At 43.7% G+C, this 25,895-nt stretch overlaps 1 long non-coding RNA gene across 1 annotated transcript; it reads right to left on the reverse strand.

Annotated features, from left to right (window-relative positions):
- Nucleotides 1-6,019: 6,019 nt before the first annotated feature.
- Nucleotides 6,020-10,012, reverse strand: LOC107135658. Its single transcript, XR_007342327.1, has 2 exons — nt 9,272-10,012; nt 6,020-7,178 (listed from the first exon to the last, which is right to left on the reverse strand). It is a non-coding gene; the product is annotated as an uncharacterized LOC107135658 (long non-coding RNA).
- Nucleotides 10,013-25,895: the final 15,883 nt, after the last annotated feature.

The following is a 25,895-nucleotide window of genomic DNA, read 5'->3' on the forward strand; positions in this document are numbered from 1 at the left end:
CCCCCCCCCCCCCGCCACATGGTAGAGCCTTCCTTATGTGTGTGGGGGTGTGTGTGGGTTTGGGGATATGGCTGAGTGGCTAAGCACCCCTGGGTTCAATCCCTGGTACCCCCCCAAAAAACAAAACAAAAACCAAAAACAAAAACAGTGGCATCACGGCTCCTCCAGGAAGCCCCTGGATCTTGATCATAGCAATAGCTACAGAGAATTCAGCACTTCTCGCCTATGGGTGCTGTAATAAATTCTGTAAGTGCATTTATCCCATCTAATCCTGAAAGCAAAATCTTTAAGATAGGCATTATCCCCATTTTTTTAGAGGATAAGACAGACACAAAGATGTCCAGGCACCTATGTAAGGTAGTCAGACTCCAAAGTGGCGACTGGAACCAGCTATCAGCCTCTGGAGCCTGAACCCTTTTGTCCACCAGGCTGCACGGTTTTGCTGTGTCCCCACCTAGACTCAATGCCTTGTGCTTACCTGCTCCTTCCTGTCACCACTTAGGTTCCCGTCACCACTCCACCCCCACCCCAGCATACTAGTGCCCAGTCTACTCAGGGTAAATATGGGAATAGAAGCCAAACCTGTCATTTCATGTGGTATTTTGTTTTACCTTCTATGCCATATTTATATACTCTTGAACATGGAAATAATAACTCAAAACATAAAGTTACCTAACTCTGCCAACTCTCAAAAAAAAATCTTTCAATAAACACCATATTCCATGGAGATGCCTTTTAGGTGATCACTAGTACTCTGGGCCCAGTCATGAGCCTTGGGGATACCTCAGGCTAAAATTAAGACACAGTCCCAAGTCCCAAGGCCAAGAACATAGGGCAAAGGGTGTGAGAGAGGAAAGGAGTGAAGGGAGAGTTTGGGGCATCAGCTGAGAGTGAGGTGAGATGGTTTTGCAGGTCTTTAGGGGACTATGCAGAGGGGGAAGAGGAGCCAGGAGGGTCAGGTCAGGGCAGCAGTCATTGGGAAACAGCCCTCCAGATCTGCTGTGACCCTAGAGCAAATAGCCTGATACTGGGCATCTGTTCCCAAACACCAGTGGCATAAGACTTTGATTCCCTTCCCATCCCCAGAATACAGAATGAGTCCATAATAATTTGGGGAAGTAAATGTAAACAAAATAAGTGTGTAGTTTGAAAATAAATCAATAGCTCTAGGGGGAAAAAATCAGCAAGTATGCTCATTCTAAACAGTAACCCTGGCTAATCATGTTAATAACCCAGGACTCTCAGTGCAGCTGGGCAATTACTCCCTGGGTGGCACTGGACATCTCAACATCTCAGTGGAGCTTCAGAGTCTTTAGCTGTGAAAGGGGGCTGGTCCTGCCCTCCTCCACAGTCCTGCCCTCTCTCAAGGGTTCCTCAAGAGAGGCAGTCTGCTGTATGTTGGCTCCAATTTTAAAATGGGAATGGCTAGAGTTGTAATTGGAATAGCTGTGGTGAGTCAACTCCCAACAGCAGAAACAGAAAATGACACTTCCAATCTCGGTGGATCAGGTCAGAATGGGCAGTTTCTACTGGAGGAGATTTAAGTGGTAAGCCAGGCCAACAGGTGCCACTTCTTCAGTGCTGTGTTCTCTATGATGTCACCCAATGCACTAATCTGCACGTGAATCTCTCTGGGGACCGTCTCTCTGAACTGGCCTCTGTTGACCAGGTGTCCAGTCTCTTGCATGCCCATTGACCAAGAGTGTTTCAAGTCTTCAAGTCTTGGTTCCACTTCATTGCTAGAGGTCATACTTGTAACTTTCTTCTCTTAAAGAAACCATCTGACGTCTGAATAGCTTTAGTATCTGCCCAGCAAAGATGGGAGTGTAGAATCTTGCTGGTCACATAAGTCTGGAGAGGAAGGTTGATATGATAAGCCGTTAAGAAGACCTGGCTCCCAGATCACATTGACCTGGGAAGGCTCAGGGGAGAGGACAATCAAGACCTCAGGGGTGATCTCAGTGGCCAGTGGCAGGAACCACACACCAATAGAATCACTGGGGCTCAAGGGGTTCCTCTGTGCCTGGCTGGGTCTGAAGTGAGTCACACACGCATCCTTCTGTCCCTAAAATCTCAGCCAGCTGGGCAACTGCTCCCTGGGTGGCACTGTTGCTGTTCCCTGGTGTGTTCTCCATTTCTCTGCTAGATGATACTCAGGTATTGATCTGGAGGCTTTGCCTCTATGGCTGGTACTCAGCTGTCATACTCACAGGAAGGAATCCTTCTACTGACAACTGCAGTTCATTAGGAGACTCTTAAATGGTAGGTAAGCAGGTCATCGGTTTCAAAGTACTTGGGACGCATCCCTTCATGGCTGGATCAGAGGCTGTCTTGCATCATCCTGTGTGACCCTCAAACACATCCCCCTCCAAAAAAAAAAAAAAATCCCACTCTCCGTCCACTGTGCTGCCAACTAAACTAAAGTCTTCTGATTTCCTCCTGCCCCATGCCTTCCTTTCCCACCAAGAGAAGCCCTTGCTCTTCCACCCCAACCTCACCATCCAGGCTGCCTTTGCCTAGGCAAGTAGGACTCCTGTAGGGCATACTCACTGACCGCCCTTCAAAGGCCATTACTAATATTCCAGAGTCCCCAAGGGGAATGTGCTGTGAGGCTTCTCACTGAAGACCCCTCCAGTCCAGGGCCTTTCATCTCTCACACTGCTTTCATCCTGAGAGCACACCTTGCTTTCAGTGATCAAAGAGGTCCCCAGGAGGCTCCGCCAGGCTTCTCTCTCCCCTTCCTGCTTTGATGTGGTCCAACAACCTCTGATTATTGATTGGGATCTAGAGCTTTTGTAAAACCCTCATAATGTAGGGATCCCATCTTGTCCCTTAGATGGTGTGTTAGTTTCCTATGGCTGCTGTAACAAAGGACACAAACTAGGTGTCTTCAAACAGCAGAAATTAATTTTCTCACAGTTCTGGAGGCTAGAAGTCCAAAACCCAGGTGTCTACTGAGCCGTATTTCCTCAAGACTCCAGGGAAGGATCCTACCCTGCCCCTTCTAAGCATTTCCTTGGCTTGTGGCTACATAACTCCAGTGGCCATCTCCTTCCCGTATGGCTTCCCGTTATCTTCCCTCTGTGCATGTCTGTGTCCAAATTTTCTGCTCCTAAGAACACCAGTCTTATTGGGTCCAGTGTTCACCATATTTCAGTATGATCTGACTTGTTATTGTTTTGAGTAATTACACCTTCAATGATACTGTTTCTGAATAAGGTTTTACTCTAAAGTACAGGAGTTAGGACTTAACTCATTCTTTTTAGGGGACACAATTTAACTCATAACAGAAGTATTCAAATTCAGAAAAGATACTTTTCCTAAAGTGAAAGCCTCTTTCAGTTTGAGTTGTACCTTAATTTGTTTTGAGAGAATTGTTTTACCTCTATCCTTAGCTTTTAACTACACAACAACATCAAAATCACAGTCAAATAAACACAGAATGCCAAAGAAAAGTTGTCAGATACATGACAAATAGCAACTACATACACATTATGAAACCTGCCTAAATGGAGCAACTACATGCCAATTTTCTCTCCATTATCTTGATACTAACTGTCTTTTACTACTCCTTTAATGGTTACCCTAGAGATTGCAGCATGATTCTTGATTTATCAAAGTCCAATATTAATTGTTCTTTCATGTCTTCCCAGACAATGCCTGGACCTTAAAACACTTAATTCCATTACTCATTTATTTGAATGCTTCTGTTTTTGTGTATTTTAATTTGATTTATGTATTTAAAAACCAAATAAGACTGTATTTTTATTATTTCACATAGTTACTATGCTTTTAGATTTGCCCATGTGTTATCCTTTCATTTGTTTTTTACTCTTGCCTGTGTCACCAAGCTTCCACCTGCCATGATTTTCCTTCTGTCATATGCTTTAGTGTTTCCTTTTGTTTGGGTCAGCTGTTAACAATTTTTATCAGTATTTTTTTTAACTGAAAATGTCCCTAATTTTCCCTTCATCTACACTCTTTTTTAAGAGTCCCAAAGTAAAGTGAGAGGGAGCTTCCTGGGAGCCCCTTCAGCTTGGCAGTACTTGAAGTTTTGCCTATTTGGTGAGAGTGGCAGCTGCCCTGCTCAACCTCTCTGTTTCTCTCCTTAAGTTGGTAGATGGTCCTGGGGAAACTGTCCTCATATGATGGGTTCATCTCTCCAGGGTTCCCCCTTGGCCCTGAACATTTTATTGCTTTCCAATGCTCTCAAGTTGATTTATTTTACATGTTGTTCAGTTCTTCCAGTTATTCTTAGTGGGCCAGTTGGTCTGTGTAACAGTCTGATAATTCAGAAGTTGAATATCCATTTCCCATCCATCTGCTTAGGACTATCTCTGGAAGCTGCCATGCAACACTTTTTGCTTGCATCCTATTGGTAAGAAGGTGGTCATGTGACTAAACCTAGCTGGAAAACATAGTCTTTAGTCTAATACAATAGGAGACTAGCATCTTAATTAAAATTTGTGGATTGTATGGATATTTGGGAAGGCAGATCCTAGGGGCCATAGTATTAGTATTTCAGTTACTGGCTATGTGTGGCCTCTCACAAGTTATTTAAACTCTCCAAGTTTCAGATTACTTGTCCATAAAATGGAGATGATGATAGTATCATTTATGAGTCTTAAGTGAGATACTTGTGACCAATATCTATTGAGTTCAGATTTATCTGCTAGGCATTGAGCTAAGTAATTTATTTACACTAAATCTCTTGGTCCACCCAACAACCTTATGAGGTATTCATTTTATGATTAGAAAACTGAGCTACAAAGAGGTTAAGGAACTTGCACAAGTGTATATAGATATTCAGCTGCAGAATGAACCCATATCCATTACCACCACATGATCTTGCCTTATGAGTCACAAAGCCTGGCTGTTGGAATTATTGAGGGAAGATGTCAGGACCAGGATAGGAACATTGCTTGGTGGCTGAAGGCAGCAAAAGCTAGCTAGAAACATATCTCCTAAAGGAAGAACTGGTGACAGGACTGGCCTAGGTTAAGACCTGTGGACTTTTGAGTGACAGAAGTTAGAAAAGGGAATTTAATAGGGATCCTATGGGGCATATCATCCGGGGCTTCATTTTTTAATATTGTTTTGTGTGATATATTAGTAAATTTTTATTAAATTACAATATGCATGCAGAAATTTGCTCAAATTATCAAATGTGTATCCATTAATTTTAGAATTAATATATCCCTGCAACCAGTAGTCAGACCAAGGAACATGAGCTCCCATAGCCTCCCTTGTGCCCTGCACTCCATCACTATCTCAACTTCCAACGTAAATTTGTTTTGCCCATTTAAGAATTTATGAATAAAATGATAGTTTGTGTTCTTTTGTGTCAGTTTTGTTTTCACTCAACATTATATTGTAAGATACATTCTATTGCTGCAAATTATTCATTCTCATTACTGTGACTATCACCGTCATTCAGCTGTTAGTAAGTATTTGAATGGTGTTACTATGAACTTTCTAAAACACGTATCTGGGTTCATTAATAGACTCATTTTTATGTCTATAACCTAGGATTGAAATTGTTGCTCACAAGGAATGTGTGATGTTCAGATTTACATTTTGTACATGTGTTCGCACGTGCGCATGCGCTGGGAATCCAACCCACAGCAGGGCACATGCAAGACAATTGTTCTACTGCTGGGCTACATCCCTAGGCCCCCAAAGTTCAGCTTTAGCAGTTACTGCCTTGGTTTCCTCTTACCAATGATGGAAAGAAAAGTGCAGAAAGGGAAGAGGTATATTCCAGATCTCCTAGTTATTGAACTAGGATCAGAACCTGGGATTATTCTCACCCAGTGCAATTTGTCTAGGCCTAGGCTTCAAGAAGAGGTTGGCCTTTGAGATTCAGAGTCCCTTGGGTGGGACAAAACCAACAACCAGCTGACTGGTGGGGCCATAATTGGAAACACTTATTTAGATGAAGGGAACCCGTGCAAGTTCTCCTCTGCATCTTATGGAAGAACAATGTGTGGTGTGTGTCTCTAATTAAGCAAGATTTAGATTTGGTACCAGGCCCTGGGTAAGGCACTTTGCCATGTATTATTTCACTTTATCTTCTGCACCAAACCCACATCAAGTCATAACCATAAAGATTCTAAAAGCATATGTCCAAAGAGAGTATAAGAACTCTAAGCAAACAGGAGCAACTTAGAACAGTGCATGTCAAAGGATGTATGGTAAAGGTCCAATCTGGCAAAAACAAATATTTTTGTAAAATGCCATAAAAAAAGGATTATTAGAAAATAAAATGAAGATTTTCAGAATGTAAGCTTCCAGTTTTAAATTCTTAGATTAAACAGACATAGAATTGCATTGTTAAGTTGCTCTCAAAGTTTCTAAAACCACAATTTCTGTATTTATATATTTGCAGACCAATAACAGGATCTGGATCAACATTGGTTTATGGACTGCACTTCAAATAAAACAGATTTACAATTCACCATCCATTCCCCATCAGCCTTTCAAGAGATTAATAATTATCTTAGAGGCAGAAATGTTTTAGAAAGCAAGATATATGCATAATATTGAGACCTGGGAAACCACTAACATCCGTGGAGTTTACTGCCTACATTTATAGACTTTATCATTCCTCTGTCTTTATTCCAAAAACCTCTTGACCAGAGAGATAAAATTTGCAAATAATTTGATTGTTAAGAACTTCCCCCCAGTTCTCACTGAAATCAACATAAAATCCATAAACTTTTCAATAGATACCATTAAAACGACTGTTTACTCTCTAAGACTCTTTGAAAGCTTCACCTTGTGTCCACTGATCCTAAACAATCTTATCATGATCCTTGGCCAAACCCATTGCAAGGCCAGTTTTGAAACCTGATGCATATCCCAATTTGTCTTCCTTTCTGGTTGCTGTGTAGTCTGCCAAGGAGGATCTCCCCTTATCACTGTGCACAGGAAGTACAGCTCAGCCTTCTCCACAGCTTGTTTTACAGGTTATTTTCTGGGAGCCAGGTTTCAACAGTCAACACTCTGTTCTTCCTTTCAGTTTTTCTCTGTGGTTTTCAAAGTTTAGTGAAAATCATAACAATTAGCCAGGAAAGTTGTATACATAAGAGCACTGGTGAGCAACTTAAGGGATCTCCGTGGATAATCTTGATTATGCCATATTTAGGACCTAAGCCCTGCATGCAGATATCAGCAATCTGTGAAAGAGAACCATAGAATGTTAGAACCAGAAGTATCCCAGCTGCGCTGAAATCACCCTGTGATCTATTTTTTAAAATACTTATCCTTTGATTTATCCTCAGATTTATTGAATCAGAATTTCTGGAGATGGACTTTTTAATGTTCATAGTAAACTCCCAGAGCATTGTGAGGTCCAGTCAGGTTTGAGAGTCACTATTCTGTCCCAATCACTTCATTCCATAGAGGAAGAAATGCAGGATCAGAAAAGGGAATGGACTTTTCCAAGACCACACAGCTATTGTGCTGCATGTCTTGTAATAAGAAGTGCTTCCGGGGATAGAGATCAGATTTCGAAGATGTCCTTATGTATCTGATAATCTGGACAAAAACGCTTAATGATGTAATCAAAATACAATTTCATTGCAGCTTCCCACCATCTCTAAGATTGTAGGGAGGGGATGTAGACATTTTCCCAGGTCAGCAGACATCCTGACTCTGTTGCTTTCTGTTAGGTAAGAGGTACCAATTAAAATGTAATTTTCAAAAAAGGTAAAATTATGACTCTCAAACAAAAATAAAATGAACCTATACTCTGCTGAGGCTCTACTGATCATCTGGTTTGTTAGATATTTGTTCTACTCAGGAATTGCTGCTTGTCACTTTGCTGATTAGGCCAGGTTAAATGGGTATGCTATTAGAAGGCTTCACTAAGCCTCTTGAGAAGGAAAAACAGCTGGATCTGCAGGGACTGCATGTGGGGGCTGGGGAGAGATTTAGATCCAGGTGGTCACTCAGACCCAAGGGCCTCAGGAACACTTTTCTTTGCTCCCTTCATTCTGTCCACTCATTAGCATGCCATTGGCTAAAAACCTGCACCCCACTTTAGACTGTACGATCACCTGCCAATTTTCAATTTCTGACAACAGTTGATCCTGTTTAGAGTCTTGATTCAGTTTATGCAGCCTAGAGCTCTTGGTGAGATGGCCCAGGTTTAATCAACTGTAGCTTGAGGGCTGGTGAGGAAACACAGCTGCCAAGTGTGTTTGTGAGAGGCAAAAACAAGAGCCCAAATGAGAACTTAAGGTGGGCATATGCAATACAGTGTGCCTTTGGATCATTTCCAGTACGAGTTCTTGAAACATATTTGTGTGACTACTACCCTGTTATTCAAGTGAGCATGGTGGTCACCCTACCACTTTTACTTTGGCAGGATCAGTTGCCCCAAGGGAGATGGTGTCTGAGGAGCCCATGGTTGCGCTTTCCCCATGCCAGTTCCCACCAACATTTAAGACCCTCCTTTGTACAAGCCATTGAGCTGCTAGAAACATGGTTGTCCTGCAAGAATAAGCCTGGGTCCTACCTTCATGTACTTACAACTTCTCTTGGATGGGAGAAGAGAAGGATGATGGCCCTGGATAAATCCAGGTAACACTGGTGATGCCTAGTTTGATGGGGCCCAAACACATTTTGGTCCACTCCAGATATTTCTCCAGGACCTAGCTGGCTTTGTTTCATTAAGTCAAGACTTGGGCTAATTTTATAAGAAGCAATTCAGGAGAAGAACAAGCGCCTCCAAGCAGCTGGGAGACAGAGTAACAGAGTTGGTTTGGTTCAGATCCTGGTTTGTGCTAGGATGTGTGCTGGGTGCAGTCTTCTAGGTTCCAGCACTTCCAGCCAGGAGAGTTACACATACACCCAAACTGATAAGGCCACATGTCCTGCGGCATGGGGCAGATTCAGGGGATCCTCGGCCAGCCTAGGGGCGCAGGCCGGGCCGGGGTGCGGGCCCCAGCGCACAGCTCCTTCCAGGGCGGAGGGCGGCGCGAGGGAGGGAGCGAGGGAAGGGAAAGGCGAGCGTGAGCTGCCTCAAATGCTTGGAATAATTCCGCTTCCGTTTGGAAAGCCGCAGCCTCAGTCCCGCCGCCGCCCGCCGCGTCCGCCCAGCTCCAGCTCGGCGTCCCGCTCGGCCCGCGGCTGCCCGCTCCGCCGCCATGGCTACCTCCCCGCAGAAGTCGCCCTCGGTCCCCAAGTCCCCCACTCCCAAGTCGCCCCCGTCCCGCAAGAAAGATGACTCCNGCGCTGCCTGGAAGTCGGCGGGAGCTAGACGCACCCCGCACTGCGGCCCTGCGCGGGTGGGTCTCGGAGGCCGCTCTTCCCGGCGCCTCCCGGATGCTGCTCTCCAGGGCCTGGGGCCAGGCGGACGCCTCCGCTGGGCCGAGGGCGGGCGCCGCGTGGCCTCGGGAGGCGGCCGGACCCAGAGCTCGGGCCGGGACCCAGCCCCATCCCGTAGGCAGCGTCCTCCAGTGGGCCCGTGTCCCCGCCCTCCCAGCGCCCGAGGGCTGGCATTGACCAAGTTTCTACTGAAACTTTCCGGGCGCCGTCATTCTCTCTCTTTGCCTTCATTGGTCTTTAAAATCAGGTCGTTTGGACTTACTGAAGTCCTTGTAGCAGCGAAGCAGCGTTGGCCTCTTGGGCTGTTTTTTACATCCCCAGGGCTCTGTTAATGGAGTTGATCAATATCAAAAGTTTATTGAATGAATGAGTGAAGAACTGGCTGTCCTAGCGGTACCGCGGGGGTAGTAAATGATAAACTTGGAACTCTGACTCTAGAATACCCGGGTTAGATACAAACTTGGCATCATGAGCCGTGACCCTACTGTGAACTCAGACATTCAGGGACTTTACAAACCACATTTTCTTTTTTCCCCACCGTGGTGAAATTAAGGTGATCTTCTCCCCCTCCCCAGGATGTAAGATAATTTTGTCCTGTGGGTAGAATTTGCATCCTGGGTTTTGATTTGGAAGATGAGGCCGCATTTCTCTAGAAGCATTCTAGTGATTGACAGATGCGTGGGTAGAGGTTGCCGGGTTAAAAAGTTTTGAATACATTGCTCAGTGGACTGGAAATAACCCTTCTGAAAGCTGTGACGTTGAGATGTAAAATGAGTTATGTTCCTTAACTTTTTTTAAAGCATAAAAACCAATTTCGGTGTTGAGAATTAGCTGGACCCAAAAACTAGACCTCTGTTCCCTAGGTAAACATAAGAAGCAGCAAAACACATTCCCCAAATTTTCCTCAATGTTATCATTTTCTCCCTTATCCACAGGTGGTGTGTTCCAAGACCCCCAGTAGATGCCTGAAATCATTGATAGTACCAAACTCTATATCAACTGGTCTTTCATATATATATTCATATATATATATATGACAAAGTTTAATCTATAGGCTAGGCACAGTAAGATGTTAACAATAATGACTAAAATAGAACAGTTATTTATATTGTAATACAAGTTATATGAGTGTGGCCTTTCTCAAAAAGTCTTATTGTATTTACCTGCCCTTCTTATGATGGTGTGAGAAGATACACCGTCCATGTGATGAGATGAAGTGAGACCAGTCACATAGGCATCGTGATTTAGTTAGACTACTAGGTGGGGATTAATTTAATACAGGTCCTGCAATACTGTGACAGTGGATCTAATAATTCAGCCAGTAACCAAGGTGACTACTAAGTGAGGAATGGTGGGTAGCATATGCAGTGTGGATACGCTGAACAAAGGGATGATTCATGTCCCAGGCAGGGGTGGGGTGGGGTCAGGCACAAGATGTCATCATGCTAATTGGAATGGTGTACAGTTTCAAACGTATGAGTTCTGTAGTTGGAATTTTCCACTCATGGTGTGCAATTTAAAATTTATGAACTATTTTCTAGGCTGCATTTCTAATGTTTTCTTACAGGGTTCCTAATAGGGGCTCATCCAGCTTCAGACTGGGCAACTCAGAATTACTGAGGACTCACCCTACCTTTAGCAACTATGGGAAAAGTTTCCATTTAGCCAAAATGTGTTTTTTCTATACCTGCTACTGTCTGTGGACCAGGAGAGTAAGTTTGACAGTGTCCAGTTAACCTTCTTAAATAGACTGTGCTTTCTGGAGTCTTCCCTTGGCCAGGCCAGGCATCTCCTCCCTATTGGAGCTGTTCTGCATAGACATGACCTTAAGGCTTTCTGGCATCCTGTCCCTTCAGTTGCATTCAAGGTCCCTGCAGGAAACAGAAGGCCGACTTAGTTGGGATTTTGAAAATAATTAGTGAAGGGATTGTTTATAGAGCTGTGGGAAGGTTAAAGGAAGCAAAAGGGATGCTGAGATGCTGAGGGGCTAGCAATAGGAGGAAGCTGTTACCACCTCAAAGCCTGAAGGGACGAGGGAAGCAAACTGGAAACTGTGAGAAGCTGGAGCTGTGGAAGAGAGGTCGTTCACTAGGACTGTCATAGCAAAAGGACATAGCTACTGCCAGAAAGAGGGAGAGAATGGTACAAAAAAAGGCATGTTTTCTTTCTTCTTGCTCTTGAATCTATTCAAGGCTGAACCTAGTAGGAAGCTGCCAGGGCAAGGGAATTTGGGTGCAGCAATTTGTAGGGGCCAGCTCCTGCGTATTCATAAGCAAAGAATAGACCACAGAGGGAAGTGGAGGGAGATGGTGAATACCTAGCAGACCCTGTCAGAGTGAGCTGCCCAGAAGTCTACATAGTACAGTAGTCAAAGCCACCCGGCTCCAAATGGAACAGGGCTGTCGCCTCCCTTATTCTAACATAGACAATATTCTATTAAGGCAGCCAAGGGTGCTTTTTCTTTGCTCTGGGAACTATATCACACAATCTCTTATCGAACTTGTTATCAGCTTAGTCAAAGGGATTTTTATATTTGTTGCTTCTTAACCATGCCCTTCCCTATCATGGATTCACTCAATTAGGTTTTTGAAACCAAGTGCAAAGTCTTTGTTTTATCCCTGTTATACTTTTTTTTTTTTTTCATTTTGTTGTTTTGTTTTACTTTTTAATATTGAAGGTTGAACTCAGGGTCTAATGCATGCTAGACAAGTGCTCTACCACTGAGCCACATCTCCAGTCCAATAATACCTATTTCTTGGTGTTGTTCCCTGTTATACTTAACTGTAATGTCCTGATTCTGTCATTCAGCCTTTTAGGTAATATAGAAGCCTTACATGGATGAATGGGAGAGCTCACAGCTTCTAATGGGGCTGGCCACCACCCAGCTGTGGCTGCTTGCTGCTGCCTGGCGGTGGGTCTATGAGTCAGTCCAAGAAATTACTGGGGCTGGTGGGAAATGACTGTTCTTAGTGTGGGCTGGGTCTCTGTGATCAGGGCTTCCCCTGTCAAGGGCCCACTAACATCACTGCAGTAACAGTAAGGCTGGCTCTTGCTTGGCATCCTGCATAAGCTCACAGATCTATGCTTTGATGACTATGCCTTCTTCCACTTTCCCCATAGTGTTCTAGAACCTCTCATTCTTCACGATTCCTCAAGATCACTGATATCCGTATGTCTGCAAGTTATCCCAGTGCTTTGACATAGGATTCTCCTGGGCCCAACAACTCCCTTTCACTCATTTGATGCCTACTGTGTTCCCTCAGTATAAGAAACAAAGAGTGGAAAGACATAATACATGTTAGACTCTTTAGGTCCATAATTTCACATAAAATATATGTTTCTATAGATATTTAATACATATATCATAAAGTAATTATGACTCGTAAGAATACATTATTTCTCTATTTTTATTTTTAATTTGTTTATTTTTTGCAGGGCTGGGAATGGAACCCAGGGCCTTGCCCATGCTAGGCAAGCACTTTATCACTGAACTACATCCCCAACTTTCATATAAAAATACCTTAAACAAATACTGATTCTTGCATTTTGGTAAGAAAAAGTAGTGTTAGGCAAGAAAGAATTGGTAATTCAAAGCATAGTCTTTAAGATCAGACGTGTTGGGGTTGATTTCTGCTCTAGCCTCTTATTGATTGCTGTAACTTAGGACAAGTTCCATCAAATCTCTTAACTTCTGTTTCTTCACCTGTGACATGAAAATAAAAATTGCATCTTTACATGGAAGTTGTTTGGGCTAGAATGAGATAGAACATGTAATGTACATTGCGTGGCACAAATAATGGTAGCTTATAAAATTGAGAACTCACTTTTAAAGAGTCTTTGGAATTTGAAATAGTCTTTTTATTGTGGACTGCAGAAAGGTTTATAAATTCTATAAATAGCCAAGTAGCCCGAGACTGTGAGGAACCTCTTGTGGCACTATTTGGTCCCTTTAGAGACAAAGGGGCCTTTTTTTGCAAATCAGATCCTCTCCTTAGCCAAGGTGTCACATTCTGGCATTTCAGAGGATCCAGGCCCACTCTCCTGAGTTGTAGGAGGTGGCTTTAGTTTTTCTTCTATGGATCTTCTCCTCTGGGTTTCCAGTCTCCATCTGTTGGTGCCTGGACTGATCACTTGGACTCAACTTGCCAGAGGGCCACTTTTCATCTTTCTTCCTCCAGATGTGTCCCTAATACTTGCTCTTTCAGGACATCATCTTGACTTAAGTGCCAGCTGAATGTATCCCAAATTAGGTCAGCAGCTGTGGGCACTGTCTTTACCCATTTAGTATGTTCTTAAGAGTTTTGCATTTTGCTCAGTACCTAATGAGGGCTTTAATGTAATTATAATAATGATAATAATAAATTTTATTTCAGTTCTGGGATCAAACCTAGGCCTCACATGTACTAAGCAAGCCCTGAACCACACCTCCAGCCTTAAAGTCGTAATTCTTTTAATAATACTAGCATCTACCCCTGGATTCTGACTGGCTGGCCAGCGTTGCTGAGGAAACTCCCTGATCCGCACAATGGATGTTTGGTCTGTAGAATGAGCAAGTCCCCAGCACTGCACAGCAGTCTATGCTTCTTTCCTGCTCAACTTCACTCTCATTTTCCAAAGTGCCTTCTCCAGGGCCTTGTCACTCAGGTCCTTCCCTGGACTTTGAGACAGAATATTGAGGGTCAGGTTTGAGTGACTTCATGTTCCCTTCAATCTGTCCAGTGCTACCCAGATCTACAGCTCTGCTTTCATGCTTTCTTCCTGTCCCAGACCCTTCTGAGGAGGTCCCTTCTCCTTTCCTTTTAGCCTTCTCCCAGACTGGGGATAGCCAGATGTTCCATTTCTCATATCCCCAGTCTTTTTCTTGTTGCTCTCTCTAACATTTGATTTTGTTAACTTGCTTTCCCATTCAGAGAAAACCTGATGTTGGCTTCCTCTTCAAGTAAACCTCAGAGATCTCTAAAGGGTTGTCTGTTCTTGCTTCTCCTTTCTCATCTCCTAATCACTTTTCAATCCAGTATTCCCATTTTTTTCCCCTCCAGTTACTTCTGCCAGGCACTGTGTTGGGTGCGAAAAGGAAAACAAGACACAAATGCCTGTTGTGGAGCTTACGTTCTAATGGAAAAGACATAATAACAAGTTGGTAGGGCTGGGGTTGTGGCTCAGAGGTAGAGCACTTGCCTAGCATGTGTGACGCATTGAGTTCGGTCCTCAGCACTGCATAAAAAAATAAATAAAATAACGTTGTAAAAAAAAAAAACAATAAGTTGGTAAAATGTGCGTATTTTGTCAGAGTGGTGATTGGTGTTCTAGAACAAAATAAGGCAGGAAAAAGGAAATATTGCTGTGGGAAGAGGGCTGGTTGGGGGTTTGAAATAGGATGGCTTGCAAAGGCCTCCCTGGGAGTGGTGTGCCTGAGTCAAGTCCTGCAGGATTGAGGGAGAGTCTTTGCATTGTGGATATGAACCTTGCAGTTGGAAAGAGTGGCAGATTCAAAAGATCCTGAGCCAAGAGTGGCCCTGGTGTGTTATCAAGGATCAGCAAGGAGATCCGCGTGACTAGAGGAGAGAGAAAGCACACTTGTGGAAGGCAGAGAGGTCCCCAGCGAATGAGGGTGAGATTGGGCAGGGCCCTGGAGGCCAGCGTAAGGCGTGGGACCCTGCTCAGAGGGAGATGGGAAGGCTTAGGAGAGTTCACACAGTAGTGACATGGCCTCGTTTCTGTTTCAGCAGGCTCTCACTGATAGTGTTCAGTGACTGAAAGCAAGCGGGGGTGGAAGTCAGCGGGCTCAAAAGTGGTGGTCTAGAGCAGGGTGGTAGCTGTGGAAGGGGTGAGCGTTGAATTCTGGAAGTAGTTTGAAGATTCTGAAGATAGAAGTTACTGAAAGATTGGGTGGAAAATGAGAGAGTGGAATCAAAATGATTCCAGGGGTTTGAGTTTGAACACCCAGAAGGATGGAATTAATTTTAACTGTGATGGAGAATCCTGCCGGACAGGCTGGTTTGGGGAGGAAGAGATGGAGCTGGATTTTAGATCTATCTGGTTAGGGGCCTGTTGTACTTCGAAGCCCAGGTGATGAGTTTGCAGTTGGTCCTGCAAATCAGGGGAGGGTCTGGAGATATAGGTGTGCATACCTGTATTTAAACCCCTAACACTGGGACCATTGAGCATGATTAGAAAATAGAAGGGGTTTTGCAGGGTGCGGTCGTGCATGCCTGTAATCCCAGCTGCTGGGGAGATTGAGGCAGGAGTTGTAGGCCAACCTCGGCAACCTGGAGAGACCTGGTCTCAAAGTTTAAAAAATAGAATAATAATAAAAGGAAATGGAGGTGTAGTTCAGTGACAGAGTGTCCCTGGGTGCCATCCCCAGTGAGGGGCGGGGGAATAGAAGGTGTCTAAGGAGTGAACCAGGTAACTTTTCTCCATTTAAAAGCTGATAGATGAGCAGGAACTAGTGAGAGAGATCCAAGAGGACAGAAGTCAGAGTGATAGGAGGAGAATGGGGAGAATGTGGAGTGTGGAAGGCAACTGGAGAAGCGATTCAGTGCCACTATTGAAGTGACTTCTGGTTGAGGTCTCCAAAATCCTGTCTCCTTTTCAACCCTGATTCTACTTGGGCTCATGAAGGCATTTGGCAACCTCCTCTTTTCCTTAAAAGCATCTTTAGCAATTCAAAAAAAAAAAAAAAGAATCATCTCATCTCTTGACTTTTTCCACCGTGAATTTGTTCCCTGTATCCCCCTCTTTTCTCCTATTTGCCGCTTGGCTGTATTTCCTGGCTTTCTGCCTACCCTGCCTGCCCTCCCTCTGGTTTTCTCCCTGGGCTGTCCCACCTGCTCCCACAGCCTCACCACAATCTTCCCATTGACAGTTCCCAAATCCTCGCCTCAGATCTTGACCTTTCACCCACTGCCCTAGTACATCTTCCCACAGTCTCAGATGTGTCATGGGATTCTAAACTCAGCATGCCTTCAGTGGAATTATAATTTGTCCCACTTGCCCAAATCTGCTCCAGCTCTTTTGCTGTCAGCCTAAGGCTGACACGTTGTGGACATCTTCTATTTCGGAGGTCACAAACTTTCTTAATGTCCTCAGTTACGGCCATCCAGTGCTGCCTTGTCACCCTGGATGACAGACACACCAACCAAGTGTAATTATGGACACTTAAATTTGAATTTCACATGATTTTCATGTGTCTCCTTTGGTTTTTTTCCAGCCATTTAGAAACTGGGAAAGCCATCCTTGGGCTGGGGCTGTGTAAAGCGGACAGCAGGCTGGACGTGGCCCCGGGGCAGGGGTTAGCTCCACTTCATCTCCCACATCCGGCCATCTCTCATGAAGTCTTGCTGACTCTGCCTTCTACATATCGCTGTTTCAATTCAGGCCTCATAAGTGCCCTTTGTCTTCTTTTAGATTACTTGTTTATTTTTAAAATTCTACCCTCTTCATTTTCTACCTGAAGTATTGCAGTATCACCACCTGGTTTCCCTGTCTCTGGTCCACAGTTGTTCAACCTGGCCCTTCAGCCTTTTGCCAATATGTTGTTTTTTAAAACAAAGTTTACATCTCCCCAAGATGGGCTTCTTGGCATAGCATTCAAGGCCTTCACAACTACTCTTTTACATTGTGTGTCTTGTCTCTTCTGTTTTCCTTCTAAGAAATCTCCATGTTCACCAACAAATCACCATGTATCCCCCAAACATCCTGTTCTTCCCCATTGCTAGACCTTCTTCCTTTCTCTGTTAAACAAACTCTGTTATTTCATTAAGACCCAACCCAGATCTCCCCTTCTGCATACTGTCTTCTATAGGGTCCCCAGGAAGGGTGGGATACTTCCTTCTCTGTGACCCACAGCACCTTGTGCCTACTCTGGTAGTGGCACTGGCCACATTGCAATACAGTCACTTGTCACTGTACATGTCACATGCCGTGGGGAGACTTCTGGACCCCTCCTGCCTACCATGATATTTAACACACACACACACACACACACACACACACACACACAGAGAAATTTCTATGGGGTGTATTTCCCATATTTGTCTTGGTGGAAATAGTGCACATAATTTTAGACAAGTCTCTTCCCCTTTCTGCTGTTATTTACCCATTTCTAATATTAGGGGATTAGGTTAAATAACCTCTTGGGGCCCTTGCAGCCCTGCTCTTCTATGATTTCTGAGCTGTTGTTTCACCAGGCTTCTCTCAAATTTAGTTTTATTGTCCATGTAGGGTGGTCTGGGAATTACATCATCACAAAGACCTCTTTCTTTCCTCCACTAATGAAGGCACCTCTGTGTCGGGTGGAGGAGATGGATACCAGGATAAGTGGGCCCTGGCCCAAGGACACCTCCATATTAGGAATTGGTCTCCTTGTCTCGTGGAATATCTCTATTTGGTTAACAAGCACAGTTCATAATTATGTTTTAGCCATTAGGCAGGAGGAGAGATGAAATCCTCATGTAAACATTTGTAAGCATCTAAGATCTCCACTCACTCTCTTGGAAAAAAGCAACATTTGGGGAAAGCCCTATAACAATTCCAACAATAAAACACTTTAAGAAATAAAAGTAAAACACTTTAAAAATAGATGTAAAGTTTTCACTATTGACATCCTGAAATCAATAGGAAATCCAAATGAGGGCTTTGCTTAAAGACAAGTGTCCTTGGCTGGTGCCCTGAACCTCAGCCTTCCCTTTCATTTCCCCTGCAGATGCTGTGGGGGCAGGAGTTGTGTTTACTGTGCCCACATTTGTATCCCACATGCCTAGTTTAGCACCTGGTACTTAACAAGTACTCTGTAAAATGTTTCCTGATTGACTGCCTGGATCATCCGTAGGTGTCTTAGTCTCATTGAGGGACTCCAAACTCCCAGGTTACTCCAAACTCTGTTCTGATTTCAGGTGGCTCTTCTGGTCATTGGCCTCCATTTGGGTCTCAACTGTTGCCAACCTCCCCTGAGTGTGTATGTGTGTGTGTGTGTGTGTGTGTGTGTGTGTGTGTTTTATATAACTTATAAGAATGCCTCCTCCTACCATCCAGGAATCTCTTTTCTTCATATGGAAAGACATCATCAGCCAAGCATTAATTTGGCTAACACACAAGGGCCACTGGGACAAGAGATTTGGGTTTGAGAATCTGTGGGTGCTGATTGAGTAGCCAATGGCAGCGAATCTGCAAGGGGGCCTCTGGTCTGGGTGGGGATGAGATGGTATATAGAGGCCAGAAAGCTTGCTTTGCAGAAATGGCTTCACACAAATTCATGATGGACAGCTTAAATAAAGAAGGTTGAAGATGAAACAGCTCACTGGCAAGGTTTGGCAGAGATAGGAGACATGTGCAGACCAACACTCTACTAGAGGGATTCAGAATTCCTTGAAACTCCCTGAATCCTGCCTAATTCCCCTACCCTCCCCGCCCTGCTCATCTCACCTTGTGTCCTAAAGTGCACAACTAAGGCCATTGAAAGTCAGCCAGAAGCAGGATCAGACATCACTGTTCAGCAAGAAAGCCCCTCCTGCCCCAAACACAGAAAACAAAAGACAAAACAAAAACAACTGTCCCCCCCGCCCCCAAGGAAACTAACTAAAATGAGAGACTGGCTCAATACCACCCTTCCCATGAGCTTCACCTTGAATTTGTTAATTGCAGCTGTGTAATTTTCTTTCGGGTCTCGTTTAAATGTTTGCATAAAGTGTCTGTCACTCACTGAGGAACTCACCTAAAATCTAGTTCTGTTGGCATTTACTAAGTGGTAATTCTATATGCTTGGAATAGGCCAGGCTGCCAAAGCCTTGGTAAACCAACTCAGTGACCGATGTCATTGCACTTTTCATCTTGGAAAATGTTACATCGTGGGTGGAACAAACAGTGAACTTTATCAGTTTGCACAGAAATATTCTTAGTTATTGAACATTCTCTTGGAAGAAAGAAAAAATAAACCAAATCCCTTAGCATCTGATTTCTTTACTTAAAGTTTGTTCTTCCTCATTATAAAATTAAAGCATGGTTATGGCATTTATGGAAAAGTAGACAAAATAATCATACCAAGTTCTGATCCCAAAGGCAAGCACTAGTAGATTTTGACTTTTTTCTTTTTTTTCTTTATTCTAGCTTTCCTCCTATTTAAAGTTGTGATTATTCTATATATGTTTTATAGATAAAAATTCTTTATCGTTGTTTTTCTTTTATTATTATAATTTAATTTTTTGTTATCATAAATCTTATTAAAATTGTTAGAGGCACCTAATATTCCATTAAGTGACTGGCTTATTAACCATTTCTTTTGGTCCTCTCCCTCTTTTTTTTTTTTTTTTCCTTCCTAGAAATAATGCTGCCTAAAACGTTTTAAAAAAAATCAGAATAATTTCCTTTGGATAGAGCTCCAGGGATGCAATTGGAAGGCCAAGGGATTACAGTTGGCTTGTTTACGTCAATAGTTAGAAATGATCATCAGGAGAAACTACTGCTATTGGGTCTGGCGATGTCTGTGGTAGGTTCTTAGGCTGAAATTTGTTTCCAATTGGCTGGCAGGACCAAGTCACCGAAGATGAGGTGGGAGGGTGACAGGTCAGGGGACAGGGAATATCCAGCCTGGCCAGGAACATGCTCAGCGTAGGGCTCTAGTACAGGCAGCCCTTAAGTTTAGAACCTTCTCTTATGGCCATCCTTCCGTTTGTTTGTGGCCCTAGGTATTGCTCTGGTGTCCACTCCCTTCTGACAGAGCCCAGGGTGTGGCTGCCTTGGGAAGAGGCAACCAGGAGGCTACCCTTGGAGCTGCAGCCACCGTGCCCTGTCCCGTGAGTCTGGCGGTGTGGGCTATGCCCATGTGAGATTTGGTCTAGAAGTCCCTCTTTCTCTTGCTTACTTCCTCTCCATCTCCCAACACCAGAACTGTTGGCCTTCCCACCCTGGTAACTGCAGTTACATGTGAGGTAATCCCAGGACAGTCGACCAGTCTGCTGTAGAAAAGGCGATCTTATCATATTTAGGGCCATGCTGGGGCGAAACCCACAGGCAAACTGGTGCTTTAGGCTGGGTCTGGAAGCCAGAGGAGGGCCCCCTCTGGACCCTGAGGACACAAGGGACGGGACAGGCTTAGGAAGAGAGCCTGCTGGATTGCAGTTGGCTTTTGACAGAATAGGTAGGGCTGGTGCCTCAGGGCTCAGTTTCTTCGACCTGCAGCCACAGTCAGTCATCAGCATGTCTCGGTTCTTTGCAGGATGGAGTTGAGCCAGCTGGAGTCCTCCCTGACACACCCCACCCCTCCAGGTCTGCTTCCCCAGAGCCACTGGGAGCCACTCTGGAGGCAGACATTCTCCCTGGGAGGGGTGTGTCTGAGAGAAGGGCGTTTGTTCCATTGTGAATCATTCCATCCTTCACTCATTCCCTTATCTTTTTTAAGATCCAGGGGCAACTCCCTTCTTCTTTGCTGTGGAAAACAGCCTGACTCCCAGGAGACCTGAATGAAGAAGCTCTGCAGGAAATCGCAGTTTAGTTCTTGAGGGCTATGATGTTGGGCTATAAAGGGTCAAGTCTGATGCCTCTTTCTGCTACCACAGTGACAAGAGCCCGGGTCACAGCACTCCCAGTAACTCCAAGGAGCTCAGTAGAGACTTTCCAGAATACATTCCTTATAGAATAATTAATCTGCCCATTGTAGCAGTATTACATTGACTTTTCAATTCAAAATAATTATTCCACATGAGGTTTTTGTCTTGGCCAGAATGGCGTTGGCTATAAGGCCTTCTGGGAGCTCTGGTAGGGAGGGGGAAGGAGAGAGGAGTCCAAGAGGAGTCTGTAGTCCCACTCCCAAATTTAGGGGGTAGTGTACATCAGGTTCGTTGAGGTAGGCACCAAGTTGCCAAGGTACAGAGATTCTGGACAGAGAATTATTGGCATCTGTTGTGCCTGAGTCCTGAATCAGGGATACTTATCTTTGTCCAGGGTGGGGTCTCAGGTTGAATTGTGGGGACAGAAGTTAGTAGGCAGTTTAGGACCCTCACTGAGTAGGTGAGGAGCAGGGCAGCTGCAGTCTCACTGTGGAATCAGGACTTTCTGGCTGCACAGAGTAGAGGTGGGTGGGGAGGTTGATGCTCATGGAGGGACCCTGGTTCTGGACCTTCTCACAGCATTTTCCTGTATTTCCAACTTGGAAATAAACATAGCTCTCACTTACGAAGAATTTTCCCACTTACCCATAAGGCCTATCTACCCCTGGCTTCCAGCCCTGGTAGGGCAGATCGGCAGATGACAGGTAGTTAATAATGACATGTAAGAAGCCTGGGCAACAGGAACTGACAGTTTTGATGCTGTTTGCATAACACAGGAGGAGAGTAACACAATTCCATTTTAAAACAACTCTCAGAATACAGGCGAGTCCTGAAATCTCCCCTTGCAAGGAGTTATAGCTGCCTCTTGGCTGAGGATGGTCAGGTCTGTCTTACTGGGCTCTGTAGCACTTTTAGCACAAGCCCAAAGTCCCGTGGAATGGAATGATACTGCCCCTGCATTTCCTCCATGGCTGTCATTGTGGCAAATTGCAAGGCTCCCATGATGACTATGGAGAGGCAGATTGATTTGTTCCTTCTGATTGTTGCTGTGCTGAACCTGGCTGGGGTGATGGGCACCCAGATTTCACACCTTGTAATGGCCCTGTCAGGGGTGGATGTTAGCACAATTGGGACCTGACACTTCAATAAATCTGAGACATTCTGCCTCGGAGATCAAAGTTCAGAATTGCTTAAATTGGTGTTAGAGCAGGTGGGAAACAGGAGTCCAGGGCCATGAATTGCATGGATGGCAATTGCCATTCAGTTTGTAAGTCCTGAATGTCAGCTTTTCAAATGCTGTGACATCAATTTAAGTAATTCGGGCTCCTAACTACCTGGCCCTTTCAGCATTACTAGTTCTGGGAAATATGATTCATGGTCTAGCGTATGCTCCTGTGTGGGGGAAAAAAAAACAGCCCTGGTTGGATGCCTGGGACTGGAAGATTGCTTATGCAGGATTGGTATCAGTGGGTTACCAGTTTTCAAGGGAGCCTACCTGGTGCACTGATAGCTCATGGGTGCACCTCAGCCATGACCTCTTGCTTTGACTTCAGACTCATTAGCATATGTGGGTCTTGGCATTGTCACTTGTACTCAGAGATGGATCCAGATTTTAACAGGGCATGTAGTTCACAAGGGCTTTTGATGAGATGGGATTGTGCTCTGGTTTCTGATGGAAGCTTAAGACCAGAGGAAAGGTGATCTGATCCATACGGAGGAGTGGGCACTTTTTTTTTTTTTTTTTAATGCAGTAGCTTTATTGAGATATAATCCATCTATTTAAATGGCATAATTTAGTGATATTTAATATGTTCACAGTATGCAAACATTACCATAATCAATTTTGGAACATTTTTGTAATCCAACAGAAAGAAACCACGTATCCATTAACTTCCCTTTCCCTACCCATTCTCTACTCCTAAATAACCACTAATCTACTTTCAGTCTCTATGGATTTGCCTATTCTAGACATTTTGTATAAATGGAATCTCATAATATATGGGATCTTCTGTATATCTGGCCTCTTTCACTTAGCATAATACTTTCAAGGTTCATTCAGGTTGTAGCATGTGTCAGTACTTATGTCTTTTTATGGCTGAAAAATATTCTGTTAGATAGATATTTGGCTTATCCATTCATTCGTTTATGGGCATTTAGATTATTAGTAATTAGCTATTACTAATAAGCACTATGAATTTTCATGTATGTTTTTGTGTGCACATGTGTTTTCATTTCTCATGTGTAAAGATGTCTAGGAGTGACCATACAGGGCCATATGGTAAGTCTATGTTTGACATTCTGAGGAGCTGTCACACTGTGTTCTAAAGCAGCTGCACCAGTCTACATGCTCACCAGCAATGCACAACGGGTCCAATTTCTTCACATCTTCACCAACACTTGTTATTGCCTGCCTGTCTGATAATAGCCATCCTAGTGTGGGTTAAGTATATCTCATTTTGCTTCTTATTGTATTTCTCTGATGGCCAACCTTGAGCATCTTTTCAAGTGCCTTTTGGCCATTTGTAATCTAACCATAGGGTTCAGTGCACATTTGTATCCTGATTTTTATGTCTCTTGGACTATTAACCCAGAAAGATGCATATTGAGGCTATCTCTTCCTTTTATTTTTTGTAAAGTCCTCATATACCACTGGAAATTGCCTAGAATACAATTTGTTGCCCCAAATTATTAAAAAGAAAAAAGTATAAAAAAGAAAAAAGTTTAAAAAAAGGCAAAAAAGTCATATTAAGAAAATACCAAAGGCTTAAAATTTGTGACATGTGGAAAATTTTGATAATGTACTCTGATACTCTGTTAATTTCCTGTTACTCTAACAAAATACCTAACCTGATACATTTATTTTTTTTAAAGTTTATTTTTTTCTCATAGTTTTGAGGGTTCATGTCTAAGATGGGGTAGGCCCATTGCTTTGGGCTGTTGGTGGGGGTACCAGATGGCAATGGTGGGGAGCATGTGACAGAACAAATAGCTCATTTCATGGCCTGGAAGCAAAATAACACAAATGCGTCCAGTGTAAGCATGTATACAGTGGTGTGATGAGCCAGGAACTGTATACGTGCCTTACATACATTAACTTATTCAATTTTCCTGATAACCCCATGAAAAATGTATTATCCCCTCTACAGATGAAGAAACTAAAGTACAGAGAGGTCAGGTAACTTACCAAGGTCAAGGCTAGTGTCCTAATTAAGGCAATACCACCTGCTGTTAACAGATAAGCCCCCCAACTCCAAAGGTTAATGTAATAAAAGTTTACTTCTTATTTCCAGCAGAACCTATGGCATTGTTCTTGATTGGATTGCCCTCCACATGGTCATTCTGGGACCCAGCACTCTTTCATCTTATGGCTCTCCCACCTTCTAGATTCTTTTTAGTGCTCTCCACTCAGCCAGTGGGTGAAAAAGGGATCAAGGACTGCAGGGCAAGGTTTTGGGAGCCAGCCCTGGGTGTGGTGCATATCACTTTTGCCCCTTACCACTGGCCAGAACTCAACTATGTGACTGCCCTTCAGGGCCAGAAAGGCTGAGAAAGGTAATTCCTATGTGCATCTGTTTGCTGTTGTTGGCAAGTGGAACAGATGGGATTTGAACCCAGGCAGCCTGGCCCCAGGCTTGCTGCTAACCAGCATACTCTCCTACCTCACTGTGATGAATGGCTCGAAGAACACAGAGAGGGGCATAGGGTTCTCCTGAGTTTTCTTTCCACATGTAACTGTATTTGGTTGCCTGGATGCCATTGAAGTCACTGAGTTTCAAAAAGAAAATAACAGTAAGAACTACTATTAATTGAATGTTTGCCAGGCACTGTTCTGAGCATTTTTACATGTTCTATTTCATTTAATCCTCACGGTACCTCCATATAATAATAGTTGAGTATCCCTTATTTGAAATGCATGGAACCAGCAAATGTCTCAGGTTTGGGAGTGTTGTGGATTTTGAAATATTTGCAAGGATTTCATTCTGAAATCTGAAATGCTTCAAAATCTGAAACCTTTTGAGTGCCCATTGTTTATTTTCAGGAGAGGAAGCTAAGGCAGAGAGTTTTGTTCCATGTCCAAATTCACATTATTAAGAGGTGTCACTGGTTTGGACATAGGATTGAAAGAAGAGGCAGAGTCACTGTGGTTGCAATCCAAGATGTAGCCTGAACCTTGTTTGGGTCCCCTTCAAACAAATCCATGTCTACAAGGAATTTTTGAGACAGTCAGGAAAATGTAAAGACTCATGGGAGATCTGATGATATGAAAGGACCCTTGTTAACTTACGGTGTGAAATGATGCAGTGGTTATATCAAAAATTCCTTTCCTGTGAAGATTTTTAGTTTGATGCCATCCCATTTATTGAATCTTGATCTTATTTCTTATGCACCAGGAGTTTTATTGAGGAAGTCAGTTCCTAAGCTGACATAGAGGAATGTTGGGCCTACTTTTTCTTCTAGTAGGCAGAGTCTGTAGTCTAATGCATAAGTCCTTGATCCATTTTGAGTTGAGTTTTGTGTGCAGTGAGAAATAGAGGTTCAATTTCATTCTACTACATATCGATTTCCAGTTTTCCCAGCACCATTTACTGAAGAGGCTATCTTTTCTGCAATGTATGTGTGTGGCACCTTTGTCTAGTATGAGAAAACTGTATTTATGTGGGTTTGAATCTGTATCTTCTAATCTCCTCCATTAGTATTCATGTCTGTTTTGTATAAGCAACAATAAAAATATTAGCCAAGGATGTGGGGAAAGAGGTTCGCTTATATATTGCTGGTACAGACACTCTGGAAAACAGTATGGAAATTCCATAGAAAACTTGGAATGGAGCCATCCTGTTATCCCACTCCTCAGTTTATATCCAAAGGACTTAAAATCAGCGTACTACAGTGATGCAGCCACACTGATGTTTATAGCATTTCAATTCACAATAGCCAAGCTATGGAACCAACCTAGGTGCCCTTCAACAGATGAAAGGATAAAGAAAATGTGGTGTGTGTGTGTGTGTGTGTGTGTGT

Source organism: Marmota marmota, unplaced genomic scaffold, assembly GCF_001458135.2.
Source record: "Marmota marmota marmota unplaced genomic scaffold, marMar, whole genome shotgun sequence".
Lineage (NCBI taxonomy): Eukaryota > Metazoa > Chordata > Mammalia > Rodentia > Sciuridae > Marmota > Marmota marmota.